Genomic DNA, 14,841 nt, shown 5'->3' on the forward strand with positions numbered 1-14,841 from the left:
TTCGTACGCTACTGCTTTTCGATCTGACGCTTGAGGAACTGGAGCATACGAGGGCAACGTGAAACTATTTCTTGACATACAACTTCTTGCTTGTAATACGCCCAAAAGGCATTTGATATTGGTACTTCTTGAATTATATTCTGTCGTGTTATTAATGTAAATGAGGTGGATAAATATGACTATTTGTGACATGACAGTCTCGCTCATTTTGCGTGTGTTACAATTGCTGAGGTTAAGAAAGACCTATTTCATCTAGCAGACAGTGACAAAATTAACGTAACCATATCGAGAAATCACAGCACTCTTGGGTACTATCCGTATTAATAGCATTTTCAGTATTAGACAACGATATTTTGACTTTTCATGTAGCAAAACGTTTGACAAACTTTGATGAGGTACTAGTTTCTTCCACAGAAAGGAAAGCACGTCTTATAAAGCTGTAACAGGATTAGAGAGAAAAAAAATGCTGGGGCCTAAGGACTGAGGAAATGTGCATGTCTTACTTGTCTCCTGTATTTAGGATTTTACATTTCCAATATTTAATTTCATGTCGAACAAAAGAGAAAGTTATTAGCTAACAGGCAATGAAGAGTGGAAATTTTCTGGAGTTCTCATTCTCCCTTGTCACAAATAATATCACTCAGTATTAAATGTGAATCTTTTTTTTTTTAATAGAAAAGGGAGGTACAATGTCAAACTGGCCGACTGCGACTAGGAGAGGCAGCAAAGGATACTTTGATTTCCACTGTCTTCAATGCAGATATGATGCCTTCCATTACAATATGTACACATGTGAATTCCACATAGCGAAATACAGTGACGTACGATAGAATAATGCTGTGTGAATTGGCGTGTCTCAAACCAGTCCATTTAGCGATCTAGTGACATAAAATTTCATAAATACTTAACCAAAAAACAACACCATAGCAGAATTAACCATTTTGACTACACAGAATTCCTAAAAGTCAAAAGCTGTAGACCTAATATTAAATTTTCAGGATAGTATTCATATGAATAATTAAAATACACGCCATCGTAGATGTTGAAAAAATTTTAGCTTTCCATATCACTGGCGAGTTCTTTGTAATCTGGTGAATAATTTGTCAGAGCCGCGCGGGGTTAGCCGAGGGGTCTATGGGCGCTGCAGTCATGGACTGTGCGGCTGTTCCCGGCGGAGGTTCGAGTCCTCCCTCGGGCATAGGTGTGTGTGTTTGCCCTTAGGATAATTTAGGTTAAGTAGTGTATAAGCTTAGGGACTGATGACCTTAGCAGTTAAGTCACATAGGATTTCACACACATTTGAACATTTTTTGAATTTGTCAGAGCCAATCTTACACAGTCTTAAAGATGAGGATTAGACACATTATTTCTCCACTTAGATTTCACCGAGTTCATCACTGGAAACGCTGCCTCACATGGATAGGTTGATCCAAAGAAACAGTAAAACATACTACTCCACTTTTACAACGTTAGGGTACGTTTTTACAGTCAATAATTTCCAAAGATGGTCTTCATTGTATTCTGACGTTGAGGAAATGTTGTTTTGAAATTGAATTTTTTTCCTTTTCAACTTCAGTCTCACTACAATAGATTAGAGTACTTATTTTACTTCACATGTCTTCCACATAAACGTTCTGGAAAATCTGAGCTCTGAAATCTAGAATCGATTGCATTGCCTGGAAATCTGAAAATAGGATTTCTAGCTCTGCCATCAGTGCAGTCGGGTTGGCCGTATAATGTTTTGCAGCGTCTTGACCCAATGATGCTCGTTGACCGGACATTTCTGAATATATCTGAGGAACGTTTTTCACATTTAATTTCTATAACTGTGCTAACCAATGAATCACTTTACAGAAGACATATGAGCTCTGACGATTTGGTTTTTTTCTTCAAGTATTTTATTTAACTCTTATTTTAACTCTCAAAAACAGTTACAAATGTCAGATACAACAAAAGCGCGGTCAAACATATCTGTGCAATCTTCTTCTCTTTCCGACACAAAAATCTTATCTCTGGCTGAAATTCTCTAAATCTCAAAAATTTAGGCAACATAGTCTATGGGGAGCAGTGGCCTGATGCTGTATTTAAGTTAAAATGAACAGTCGAGATCGCAATAATATTTGTTTATTTATCGGTTTCGGCCGGCCGGAGTGGCCGAGAGGTTAAAGGCGCTACAGTCTGCAACCGCACGACCGCTACGGTCGCAGGTTCGAATCCTGCCTCGGGCATGGATGTGTGTGATGTCCTTAGGTTAGTTAGGTTTAAGTAGTTCTAAGTTCTAGGGGACTTACGACCACAGCAGTTGAGTCCCATAGTGCTCAGAGCCATTTTAACCATTTTTTTATTTATCGGTTTCGGCTCACATAAAGGTCATCTTCAGAATTTTTGGCCCCCTATGGCTGGTGCCGGCGTCCGGGTACGATCGTTGTATAACGAGAAAGCCGAGGAGCCGCCAGCACGAACCACAGGGTGCCAAGCATTTTGAAGATGGCTTTTATACGAGCCGAAAACGATAAATAAACAAATATTATTGCGATCTCGACTGTTTATTGTAACTTTTTAAAATCTGTTTAGGACCACACCTCTACTCAGCGATCCAACTTCGGTGTGCAATAGCAGGTCTCCATACTGGCTATCCAGTTCTCTAATAGCAGTCTAAACATTCTTCTCTGTAGTGATTGTCGGCGAACTGAATTCAGAATTATTCTGACAACAGTCATAACATATACCACTCTCAAAACAGTTCTCGCTGGTGCACCATGAAATGATACTTAAAGAAAGCTGGGAAATATTCGTCATTCGCACACAAGCTAACAAATGATTTGTGTTTGCTTAACATGCGAGGTGCTCCATCAGTGGTAATAGAAGGAAGTTCCTAAATTGGCAGATCGTTTTCAGAAACGTAGAATTTGAATGAATTCTAAACAGTCTTCTCCTTGTGTTGCCTTGTTTCAAGGTCAAAATTGTAAGAAAGTCGCCTTTCATACAGAAATTCGAAAATACTGATCCAAAAAAAATTAGCTCAGTGAATTTACTGTATCTATTGACTGTTGTAACTGCAAAGAGAAACACAAGCAGGATTACAAATCTTATCAGGCGACGTTTTATATCTTCTGCCATTAATTTCTCTTTTTTGTTGTAGTAGGTCTTGACAAGGCATGTTTCTGATGGCTCGTATTATATCTCTGATTAGTTTTTAAATGTGGAAAACAGAGGCTAACTCCTTAACAACTGTGTCATCGTCAAATGGTTTACATGTTTCATCAGTGCTTCAGACACACGAAATAACGATATATTTGGCAAGAGACTTTTTGTAAAAGCTCTACAATAAATTACTGCTGTGATCGTAATTTACTTTTAAAAACAGAAAGTTTTTTCCTCCTCAACTCACTGCCAACAGCTGCATCCTTTAGGTAAGGCTAAAGTAGCATTACGTGTCAAACATATATACCCATCTTTATGGATTGTAAGGAAAAACTTTTCTTCCTATGGATGCTTAGTTCATGAATGAATTTGTTCAACTGAATTATTCAGGTATAGGAATTGTTCGTGGTGGTCTTTCTTTTAGTGAACTATATTTCTTTTGCTCCACGCTTTTCCTCCCTACTGGAAGTGGAAATGAACATGAAAGAATTTCCTCTCCCTTGATACTGAGAACAACCCATTCCCAGGACCTAACCGGCCATATTTCCGAACTCCTAACAGTGAACTGTTCGAACTACATCTAATCAGAAGGCTGAAACTGATACGTTAGTTCACTTAGTTCAGTTGAGGCTCCAGTTCCGAACTGTGCGAACTGCGTCTCATCTAAACACCGAAGCCGTTCCGTAATTTCAGTTCAGTCTTCAGTATCTGTGTCTACACACTTCTTTCCCACCTTAAGAACTAATTTTTCCGAACCGTTAATTAAGAACGAGTTCCTTTTTCGAGAGCTCATAAGATGAGAATAAGAACGACATGGCAGATAGATGCTCTTTGTGACACTGAGAATACTTTGACCTTTAATGCTTCCCACATCCTAGGTTCTCAAGTAAGGCCTGTGTTACAACAAAGCGCTCAGCCCATTTTGACTAACAGTTTACGTGTTTTTTTTAATTTTATTTTTATTTTAGAAGGTAAGTCGTAGGAATGTGCACATTTGTTTGTTCCTAAAGGTTATTCAGTTTCTTTATGCACCAAAATTGTAAAATTTTTCTTTCAAATTTATGAGTTTAAGAGTTTTTCTAAGTGCTCTTATTTTCTGATACTTCAAAGTGAAAATAAGCGATGCATTTCACTTAAACTATGTCATTGAACTAGTCTGATAAGAAGAACTATCTCAAAGGGTGTAGTTCTGTGAAAAAAACTATTTGCCCATCTCTAGTTCTTCCCTTTCACCATGAAAGCGGTATGTTTTCCTGTATTTAGCTGCACTCAGTTTTCAAAAGATTACTAAGTGAGATCCATAACAAGGCGGGTAGATATTTTAGCTCTGATTGGTAACACTAGGCAGCGATCGGGAGACTTCACACCGCACTGGTTTGACGATGTTCGTTGTCAACTGCGTGGCATACTATTCGTCAGTGTTGACGGCATTGTCACTGACCTATGCTGTCATTGTGGTGTGTATTGTCGCGCTATTTTGTTTGCGATTGAGTCGAAAATCAGTGATGAGCCGATAATTTGACGTACCAGATCAAACAGCAAGTTCCGATAACACAAAGTATTTAATTATCATTACTTCTGTAGTGGACATTGTTGTTTCATGAAAGCTCGAAAACACAGGTTTGTGTTGTCTACTAGAGGCGGAGCGGCTTGTTCGTTGCTTTTTGTTTTTGTCCCCCCCCCCACCCCCCCTCCTCAGCTCTACACCTCAAACCAAATCTCATGACGCATCAAACCCTTTGCGCTCTCGTCGCTCACAACGCACCAATTTACAGTTCGCAAGTACTAATCTCAGCATCCAGAAAGAAAGACTGTTGCTTGGCACGAGCGTTAAAGATAGTGTAATGCACACGCAGACGAAAGAGGTGCAGACAGTGTTGTCATATTTACCGCCTACAAATACCGTGCGAAACACTCGTTGTCAACAAACTGGTATTTTACAAAAACAGTTCGTTTAAACAGACTTTGGGCAAAGGTGTTGAAAGATTGACTGATTAAGCCACGCTGATTGACCGGTCGATCGCCATCGACTAGTTGAGCACTCTGCTTTAGGTGTTATACAAGAGCAAAATCGAAGAAGTAGTGAAGTTTCCTAGCAGCATACTAACTTTCGTCTACATCTGGGAGATGGCGAGTTCGTTTCTCTAATTCATACAAGGTGTGATCCAGGGTGGACTCGCAATTCGTGCTAAATACTGTGCTTCGACTGTATTAGGTTTGCTTAGAAATTAAAAACATTACGGCGAAGTCAGACATTCTCATAGCAGCATTAAGGGTATATTAGTGACGTGAGAGGTAACATTGAGAAACAGCACTTCCCAGACAAGCGCTATTAGAGGGAGGATGAGAATGGCCGAGAAAAATGCCTGCGTTTGTGTCTCAAGCCAATCATATTGCACAATTCTCAAAACGATAAAATAACAATCCAAACAGACTGATCTATACAATAATTTCCCTCGTCCTGTAAATTTATGAACATCAGGGTGCACTATTTTTATGTGTTATTTTATAAAATAACTTAGTGCACTAGTGATATACTTTCTGTGAATTTTTCAACTCCGACATAGGTGTTAGGCAGACTGATACATGTAAACGAAAAGAAAAGATGGATATTCAAGAGACGATATCTTTGCAAATTATGTTGTGAATACACGCCTAAATAGTGATACCTAAAAAGTCCTACGAAGACCTGGAAATTAGAAATGTCTATAAATTGTGATCCTAATACCATAGGTTCACAAAACTGTAGGCTGCTTACAACAGTACCTGTGTTGTGCTACCGCACCCTCTACGTGGACGTTCGCAGACGACTCGTATGTGCACAGCTGGGTGAAAAAATTAGGGAATGTATAGTAAACGGGGAGACACTTGCAGATAATCAGTGGCTGATGCAAAGACTGACAGATGATCCTCAGCGCAAATAAATGTTATGCAATTCCCGTAAACAGGCTGAAAGGATCTAAATCGTTTGACTACGTGATTGGTGATCAGTTACTTGAAACCTGTCTAGTATCTAGAAGAAACCATCAGCGCAATTTGAGGTCGAGCGATCGAACAAACGTAGATATGGAGAAGGGAGACCATGATTTAATGAAAGGACCCAAAAGAAGTCTGATTCAGGGGCGAAAGAAGTCGCTTGCAAAACAATCATCCACCAATGCTTGTATAGTTTTTGACGGTCTGTGTCCCTTACCGTGTTACATTACGGGGAGTACCGGGTGATCAAAAAATCAGTATAAATTTGAAAACTGAGTAAATCACGGAATAATGTAGACAGAGAGGTAAAAAGTGACACACATGCTTGGAATGACATGGGGTTTTATTAGAACCAAAAAAATACAAAAGTTCAAAACATGTCCGACAGATGGCGCTTCATCTGATCAGAATAGCAATAATTAGCATAACAAAGTAAGACAAAGCAAAGATGATGTTCTTTACAGGAAATGCTCAATATGTCCACCATCATTCCTGAACAATAGCTGTAGTCGAGGAATAATGTTATGAACAGCACTGTAAAGCATGCCCGGAGTTATGGTGAGGCATTGGCCTCGGATGTTGTCTTTCAGTATCCCTAGAAATGTCGGTCGATCACGATACACTTGCGACTTCAGGTAACCCCAAAGCAAATAATCGCACGGACTGAGGTCTGAGGTCTGGGAGGCCAAGCATGACGAAAGTGGCGGCTGAGCACACGATCATCACCAAACAACGCGCACAAGAGATCTTTCACGCGTTTAGCAATACTTCGCTTTTCTTTTGTTCTAATGAAACCCCACCCCATGTCATATATATATGTGTGCGTGTGTGTGTGTGTGTGAGAGAGAGAGAGAGAGAGAGAGAGAGAGAGAGAGATAGAGAGAGAGAGAGAGGCATTTTAAAAGAAGAGTGCGGTTTCATGACAGGCCTATTCAGTCAGCTCATCTTCACAGAAATGACCCATAAACTGTAGAACGCCAGAAGTCTAGGCGGCCAAGCTTTCAAGCAGTCATGAATCCTATTATTTCCTCGCACAATATAGTACGATGGCATAATTAAACGAATTCTGGCTTATACAAGATCAGTGATATATTATTCGCGTATTATCCACAATTGTAATAGATAGGAAGAAAATGGCTGTGGTGCGCTACTACCCCTCCGCCAACTTAAGGCAGCATAGATGTAGACGTAGAACAGAAATGGGTGTTCCCGTCTGCGTGAAGTGCTGACTGTACGATCAAAACAAGCAATTAGAGGTTTTTTTTTAGAAGCCACCTACCGGTTTATTGGGATAGGGCAGAAAACAATACAAAAATTTACTGCTGTAGTAGCTTAAGCTAGTGTATATAATGAGTTTACTGGCCAATCTAGATACGGCAGTGACAGGTTCGTTTAGTCAAAGCCAAAACGTCACGAGGACGCACGTCCGATTCCAGTGGCAGACGTCACAAGCGGTGGTTTATTCTTAAAATTCCGTTTGCGTTCTTTGATAGAAGAGTCAACCAATATATTACTTCCGCCTTTGCATATCTCGTGAAAAAGTCTTGAAGGTAAAATTAGTGATATTATAGTCCGGATGAGGATTACATACAATCGTTCTTCCCCAGCCATTCGTGACAGGAACAGAAAAAGTGGGAAGTACCCTCCACCTTACACAATGAGGTAGCTTGCTGAGTGTGGATGTAGATGTAGCTGTAAACGTAGAAACTATGCGGAGTGTACGGTCGATCAACAATACAGCGGTAGGTTGCCGTAATTTCTTCTCAAAGCTTCCTTTGAAATTAATCAAATTTCATTCCATATGTGGAACGCTTGCAAAAAGAATTGCAGAATAAAATCTAGAATGAACCCTGCTGAAATTTTAGAAAACCACCTCTCATTTATGAAAGTGAAGCCTAGGTTACAGCAGGATACCCTAAAGTATAGTACCGCCTTAATTAATTAGGCTTCGAAGAAGAGAGAAGAATGTACAACGGAAGATCGTGAAAGAAATGAGGATTTAAAAAAATGTTCAGGAATACATAGCGTAAAAGAAGAAACAAAATAAGAGAAAAACTAAGGAACATTTAAACCGTGTGGACGGAGAAAGACTCCGAGTAAATTCTCGCAATTAAAAATCCTCGGGAAGGAGAAATGTAGAACCCATAGAAGACATAGGGTACAGGAGAGTGTTGCACACTTTAACTTACTTTACATACTTTGGCCTCTAGCCAGCCCTGTAACAAAAGCTTTTTATATTTACTTATTCTATTTTGAATTGATAGCATACACTTCATGTGAGCTGCAGACTTTCTGAAATTACAAAAACTAATGTGGAAAACTAAGTTTTCCCCAGACGCGAAAAATTGTTCCAAGGAACAACACGGTCATGTGCCTAGGAACAAATACTCCATTCAAATGTAAAAGTATTACAACCGAGGAAGCTCTTGCAACACTGTTTTTAATATTCCGTCTGTTAAATTGTTATTCTATGACATGGTGATAATGAATAAGTGAAATCAAATTAAGAAGACGCACTGTCAAAAATCGAATTAAAGTTAAAAACATTCTGAAGAAGAATCTATTGTCAGCTAACTTAAATTTCCATTTTCAAGACAGTCGTTAAAGAAACTCATTTCGTTTGTAAATTTCACTTGTTCCATGGTAGAAGACATTCCTCCATTTCAAGGTACAAGTTAGTGCACGACTAACGATGTATGGCTTAACTATCGAGACGATATGTAACTACTTTTACTAATATACAGAACTTATTCACCAAAACAGTGTGTATATGATCAATAAGCAATATCCTCCAAATAGCTATAACATAGTTTACAGCGCTTAAAAAAGTCGAACTTGTAATATTTACAAACGCCGCATATAACACATTTCATATCTTACACCAAAAACAGTAGAGAATACAAGTACCTTCTTATAGTGATTTATGATGCGGATTTCTTCATGCGACTCCAAAATCAGTCGCCAGGTTGAAACAACGACCAAGAAACGTTACATGTTGCTAGTTCACTACCTTCCAGGTACAGCACTCTCCCCTACTGTAACAGACAATTTGCTTATTATATCAAATGAAGGAGGAGACGATTCTTGTCAGAAGCAAGTCAATAAATTAGTAATCTCAACAACATAACAAAGAAGTAGAGTGTAATATAATTGAGCGAGTCCATGATTATTCTAGTTAGAACCGCCACATCTTCATGACGAACAAAAAATCACACAAAGAACATGTTGTATAGACATAAAGATAGAAGATTAAGTTAGAAGGTAAGGTTGTTCCATTTATTTTTTCTATGTCGAGTGTCAGGACTCCGACTATTCCGATTTCTGATACACAATAATACAATATGAACCATAATACTGACAGATGTGAAACTGACTGATCGTAGGAATGACTTCCAGTTTTCCTTATTAGCTGGTTCCTCTACACCGGAAGAATCTTCTCTGTAGTTCATGTGGCCAATAGTTTTTCATGATACTTCTGAGTTGTGTGCTTTAAATTAACTGCAAGTGACGACAACTGTGGTCCAAGTATCCCACATTTGTGTGTAAGCAACTTCTTTCTCAAATAACAATTTTCGCTGTATGAAGTTCATTTGCACCTTCTGGCGCCTGTCTTAACAAGACTGTGATCTATAAAAATATGTAAATATAGAAAAAAAGACAGCGTATACAAAAACACTTACTGCATTGAAGCTAAAGACGGAAGATATTGGATGATTTACAGTTCTTTTCGAGTCTTCGTTAGTACATCAGTAAAAAGATTCTCGCGATTACAGGAAATGTCAGAAAATGAAAATGCATTACATGCTTGCCAAAGGAAACTTCTGTGCTAATTTTACTAGGCCAGATGGGCCTCAAGATGGCAGACGAAGTAAAACAAAAGTTTTTTCATTAATTAATTAATTAAAAAGCTTACCACGAACATTTAAATATTTTGTACTAAAGTACATAAGACAACTGTTGTAGCCAGGGCTCATCAAAACAAAAACAGTATTCAGTGCTTAGTTACACGTTTTCCGTTTGCTACAGTGAAGCTGTTCCGAAATCGATTGTTACACTACATTCATGTTATGTCATTTAACTGTAATAATTGACACCAATTCGTTTTGCTAAGAAATTCGTCAATGAAGTGTAAGGAGACGTTTGCCAAAAATTTCCGGCTTCTTCTAATCTGTACTTTATCAATAGCTGACTTTCTCATGATTACTGCACGCTGTCGAAAATATCTATTCTTGAATTATGGAGACCGCCGTGCGTGATTCTAAATATTAATTTACATTATTCTTGTTCTTGGTAATCTATCCGAAACTGGGGTGTTGACTTCAAAGAGAGACATATTTCATGTGATAGATTTGATTGAAGAATAAATGCACTGAGAAGCAACAGTAGTATACCCAGTTATACTGTATGAAGAGACTACTGCAAGGAATTCGTGAATTCGTACCATAAAAAATTCGTTTGGTCCCGGAAATTCTAGCTTGTCATTACCACTTATCTCAAAATGAAGCGCCATATGGAAGTAAAGTATGCCTTTTTTTTTTTTGTCATCTATATCCACGGACATTAGTACTGCGAAGGAACATTTGTTTAGATGTGTCATAAGCTTTGTATGGTATTCCGTCCAAGTGATATTGCATGTATCAGATATTACACGATAAAAGCCAACACAGTCAAAATCTTACATCTGTACGTCCGCATATTTTATACATGTGATCAACAGATCTTTCTAGCAGTATATTAGGTATGCTGTTTATGTTCGTGTTGTCTATAGCTATTCACAATAGTCAACCGATGTCCACAATGTGCAATTTTCCTTGAATACAGTTCTATTGCTCAACATTGCTGCTTTTGTATCTGAGAAGGGAAACAAAGCGTTTGGTCGGTTCCTGTTATTCCACTACCGCCTTTACCATGCAGGTTGCAGTTGAGCATCTGACACTCCAAGCTCATCTTCATTTAGCAGAATTGTGTTGATTATAACTCGATGATCCATTTATATCATATTTGAAATATGTAAAAAAATATCGCAGGGTGTGAATCACAGTTGTTTAATGTTGGTAACCTGAATGAACCATTTTTAAGAGACCTTTTGACTACATTAGTAACTCTGTAAAAAGAGATACAAGAAAAGAGTACTAAGTTGCCGTGACCAGGATTCGAACCTGGGTTCTTGCGGCCACAACGCAATGTCCTAACCACTAGACTATCACGGCTACCGTCGCTCGTCTGGAAACACTCCTCTGGAAGCAGAAAACGGTCCTTTCCGCTCCAGTTGGCAAACTAACGCCGCCAGCAGGTAGGTGGCGTCTCGATCGCAGAGCAACAGGCAGGAGCAGCAAGACGGAGGACGCAGACTGAGACCTCGCGTTTCTGTATTGGTGCTTCTCTAAACGTTAAAGGTAGGTAGTCAACAGCAAGGAATTCATCTTAATGTGAATGATTGTGGAATTGAGTCAGCTATAAATAAGTAGCTCACAACTTACGTTATCCACACCCTACAATACAGCATTGACTTCTCCTTCAGTCCCATGCTTACCATCCCGCTTTCAATACCTATCATAAATTTCTGAAAAATCCCCAGATCCTCAACCATAATCATCTCATGAATATCTGCCAATTTTGTGTACATCACATTCTGTGCATTCCTGAAAAAAGATACACTGAGAATGGTGACCCACAGATATTTAAACAACCAAAGGCAACACTGAAGCAGCAGAGAAACTATTATATCTATGTAAGATTATTTTAAAAAATGCCACGAAGTATTAATGTAGCTACGAACATAATACCAGTCATTCTAACGTACTGAGTCATCTCCTTAGTGGTGTATACAAGACAACACTAGCACAAGGAATTTTGCTGACATAGCGATACGCCTTATTAAATCCCTCAATGGGGAAGGACGCACAAAAGATTTAAATAATTATATACAAACTGGGTAACACAATGTAGATCACAACAATATTTATTCGTGATAGCAGGTTTCAGTCAGTATAGGCCATCTTCAGCTCTGGTTACCCAAACTCTCGTCGTAAGTACTGTTGCGCGGTGTCAACGAAAATAAATAATACTGTGACCTTGATTGCGTTATTCAGACAGTCCGAAAATGCATATCACTGTGGTGTCTCCTAGACAACACAATGCTATCTTTTAGTAAATTATTATTCAATTTCCTTATTAGTGTCTTTTCTTTCAACATATTCGTTAAACAAATACATTTTTAGTGTAGTGTTACATGTAAGTGGAAACTATGTACTTAATTTTTTTATCTTAGCGAACCCACGGTGCTCTACCATGTTAATTATACATTATCATTTTGTCAAAAACAGAGTTTTGTACACGGTAGCTGTGTTCAAAATAGAAGTTGATTGTTTCGAAGAAGAAAACAGCAACCAGCCACTGTAAATAACGCTATTTATTCTTAAAAACAGAGGCGGTACCGGTTTCTAACCGACAGTTCCATCTTCACACTGATGTTCACGTTTAGATTACATACGTTTCAGTTCAGCATTAGTTGACGGCTGTTTCCCCTCTTGTGGCGAAAGTTCCTTGAGTCGGCGGTTTACTACGATTTAGTGAGTTACCATTTGCGTTCCAGACTATCTGCTTGGCAGAGAATGCCATTTACACATTTACTCACCAAAAATTTCGAGGATTACATAAAAAGTACCACCAGTTGGTAATTTTGCAACATATATCTAAAGCATTTTTCAGTGTGATACTCTTGTGAAAAAAAAACTTAACGTAAGTGGAATTAAACGTATTGTACACAACTGGTTTGAATCGTATGTAACGAAAGGAATACAATCTGTGATAAATCAAATAGTTTGAGAAGGACAAAAAATCATACCGACCAAGGAAAAAAATAACTCCATGGGCTTTTATTTTCGCTTCGTTCCCGTTCCTAATACATGTATAAAACGGTCTTGACACTCTTTCATACATAAGATATTATAATTACCTCTTTTGGAGAGAAAGCAAGGGAAAACGATGTTGTTAATAACATTATTCAAAGCATTATTAAGTCACTGTCGGAAAATGGACACTTAGTTTCGAATAAACTATTTTAACACACTACAAGAAACGGAATTAGCGAAAGTGTTAGAATGTACGGAATTTCTGGGTGTAAGAACTGATGAAAATATGAACTTTATGGAGCATACTAAGCTTCTCAGACATCTAAAATCAATAAATTTTGCTCTTCAAATAACGCTTTCAAAAGTAATAAAACAACATATTAACTTATTTTATAAATTTCTATTCTTTAATGACTTTTGGGTTTTTTCCGGTGCAATTTATCGCTTAGAAAGCACGTATTTTTTGTGTGAAACCGGAGAGAAAGAAATAGCATGTATATATACGCTAAAGGAATTTGTCGCAATTTGAAAAAAAAATTTATAGTGATGTCCCTAGCTATAACGTCGTTGTTCATCAATATAGCTGCAGGTGGTTCAGAATGGTATTCAATCTGAAGCCACAAAATCACTGAAAACTGCGGAAAGAGATAAAGATTTTGACAGCAATCAGTTCTAAACTAGAGGATTTCACTATGTAGAGCGACCGTTCACTAGCTTCGAGGGTTTGGATGGAAGGCAGTGAAGGTAGTGTTACCGATATACTGCATCAGACGGACAGGAAGTACCTCCTGTGTGTTGTAGATCAGGTAGAGAGCACTCTTACGGATGGATGGAAGATGATGGATTTGGTAATCCCACTTACCAGCCGTTATCTGCATCAATCTTGGTCAAAGAAGAAGACTGATATTTTAATGAGAACATTGCCTCAATCAGTTCTTTTTTAATTAATCTGGCCATAGATTATTCGTTGGAATTACTTGTTCACGCGTAGTGTCACTGTCCAGACACCTTCTGGTGTAAGAAACATTTATTTAGACGACACTGTAACTTCATTCTTTTCAGTTTATCTGGAATGCACAGTCACATTACGCTACATCCACTTGAAACCGTATTCTATAGTCAATCTTTGACAATTTTTATCCCACACACTTCTCTTCTTACACTGATGCTTCAGAGTCTCTCCTTTCGGTAAGGTAAGCTCTCCCCCTCCGATTTGCTTCAATACCTTTCAGCCTCTGCTCTATCTTCTGTAGAAACATATTCTAAAAGCCCGTATCATCTGACATTCTGAATTGTTTTTCACCTACGCATCACTTCCGTTCAAGACTACACTCCGGACAAGTATCTTCAGCAGAAGCTTTCTCACATTTAAATTAACAAACTTCTCCTTCTCAGAACCGCTATTCTTGCTATTGCCAGTCTGCACTTTATCCTATCCTCTATTCCTTCGCTGTTCAGTTTTACTACCAGTATATCAAAATTAATCTACAATGTTTAGTGACTCATTTCACGGCCCTTCTTTAATTTTTCTGACATTCACTCATAATCTCATTTAAAGACACTGCCTCTCCTAGAAAAACTATGTCATCGGCAAACACCGAAGTTTTTATTTCATTCCCCTGAAGTTTCATTCCCTTTCCAGACGTCCCGTGGCTTCCTTTACTACTTGCTCAAAGTACAGACTGAACACCGAAGCCGGCCGGTGTGGCAGTGCGGTTCTAGGCGCTTCAGTCTGGAACCGCGTGACCGCTACGGTCGCAGGTTCGAATCCTGCCTCGGGCATGGATGTTTGTTATGTCCTTAGGTTAGTTAGATTTAAGTAGTTCTAAGTTCTAGGGGACTGATGACCACAGTTGTTAAGTCCCAT

The 14,841-nt window shown here is 38.6% G+C and overlaps 1 non-coding gene across 1 annotated transcript; it reads right to left on the reverse strand.

Moving 5' to 3' along the window:
* Nucleotides 1–11,258: 11,258 nt before the first annotated feature.
* Nucleotides 11,259–11,330, reverse strand: Trnah-gug (transfer RNA histidin (anticodon GUG)). Its single transcript has one exon. It is a non-coding gene; the product is annotated as a tRNA-His (tRNA).
* Nucleotides 11,331–14,841: the final 3,511 nt, after the last annotated feature.

The sequence above is a fragment of the Schistocerca cancellata genome, chromosome 2 (genome assembly GCF_023864275.1).
Source record: "Schistocerca cancellata isolate TAMUIC-IGC-003103 chromosome 2, iqSchCanc2.1, whole genome shotgun sequence".
Classification (NCBI taxonomy): domain Eukaryota; kingdom Metazoa; phylum Arthropoda; class Insecta; order Orthoptera; family Acrididae; genus Schistocerca; species Schistocerca cancellata.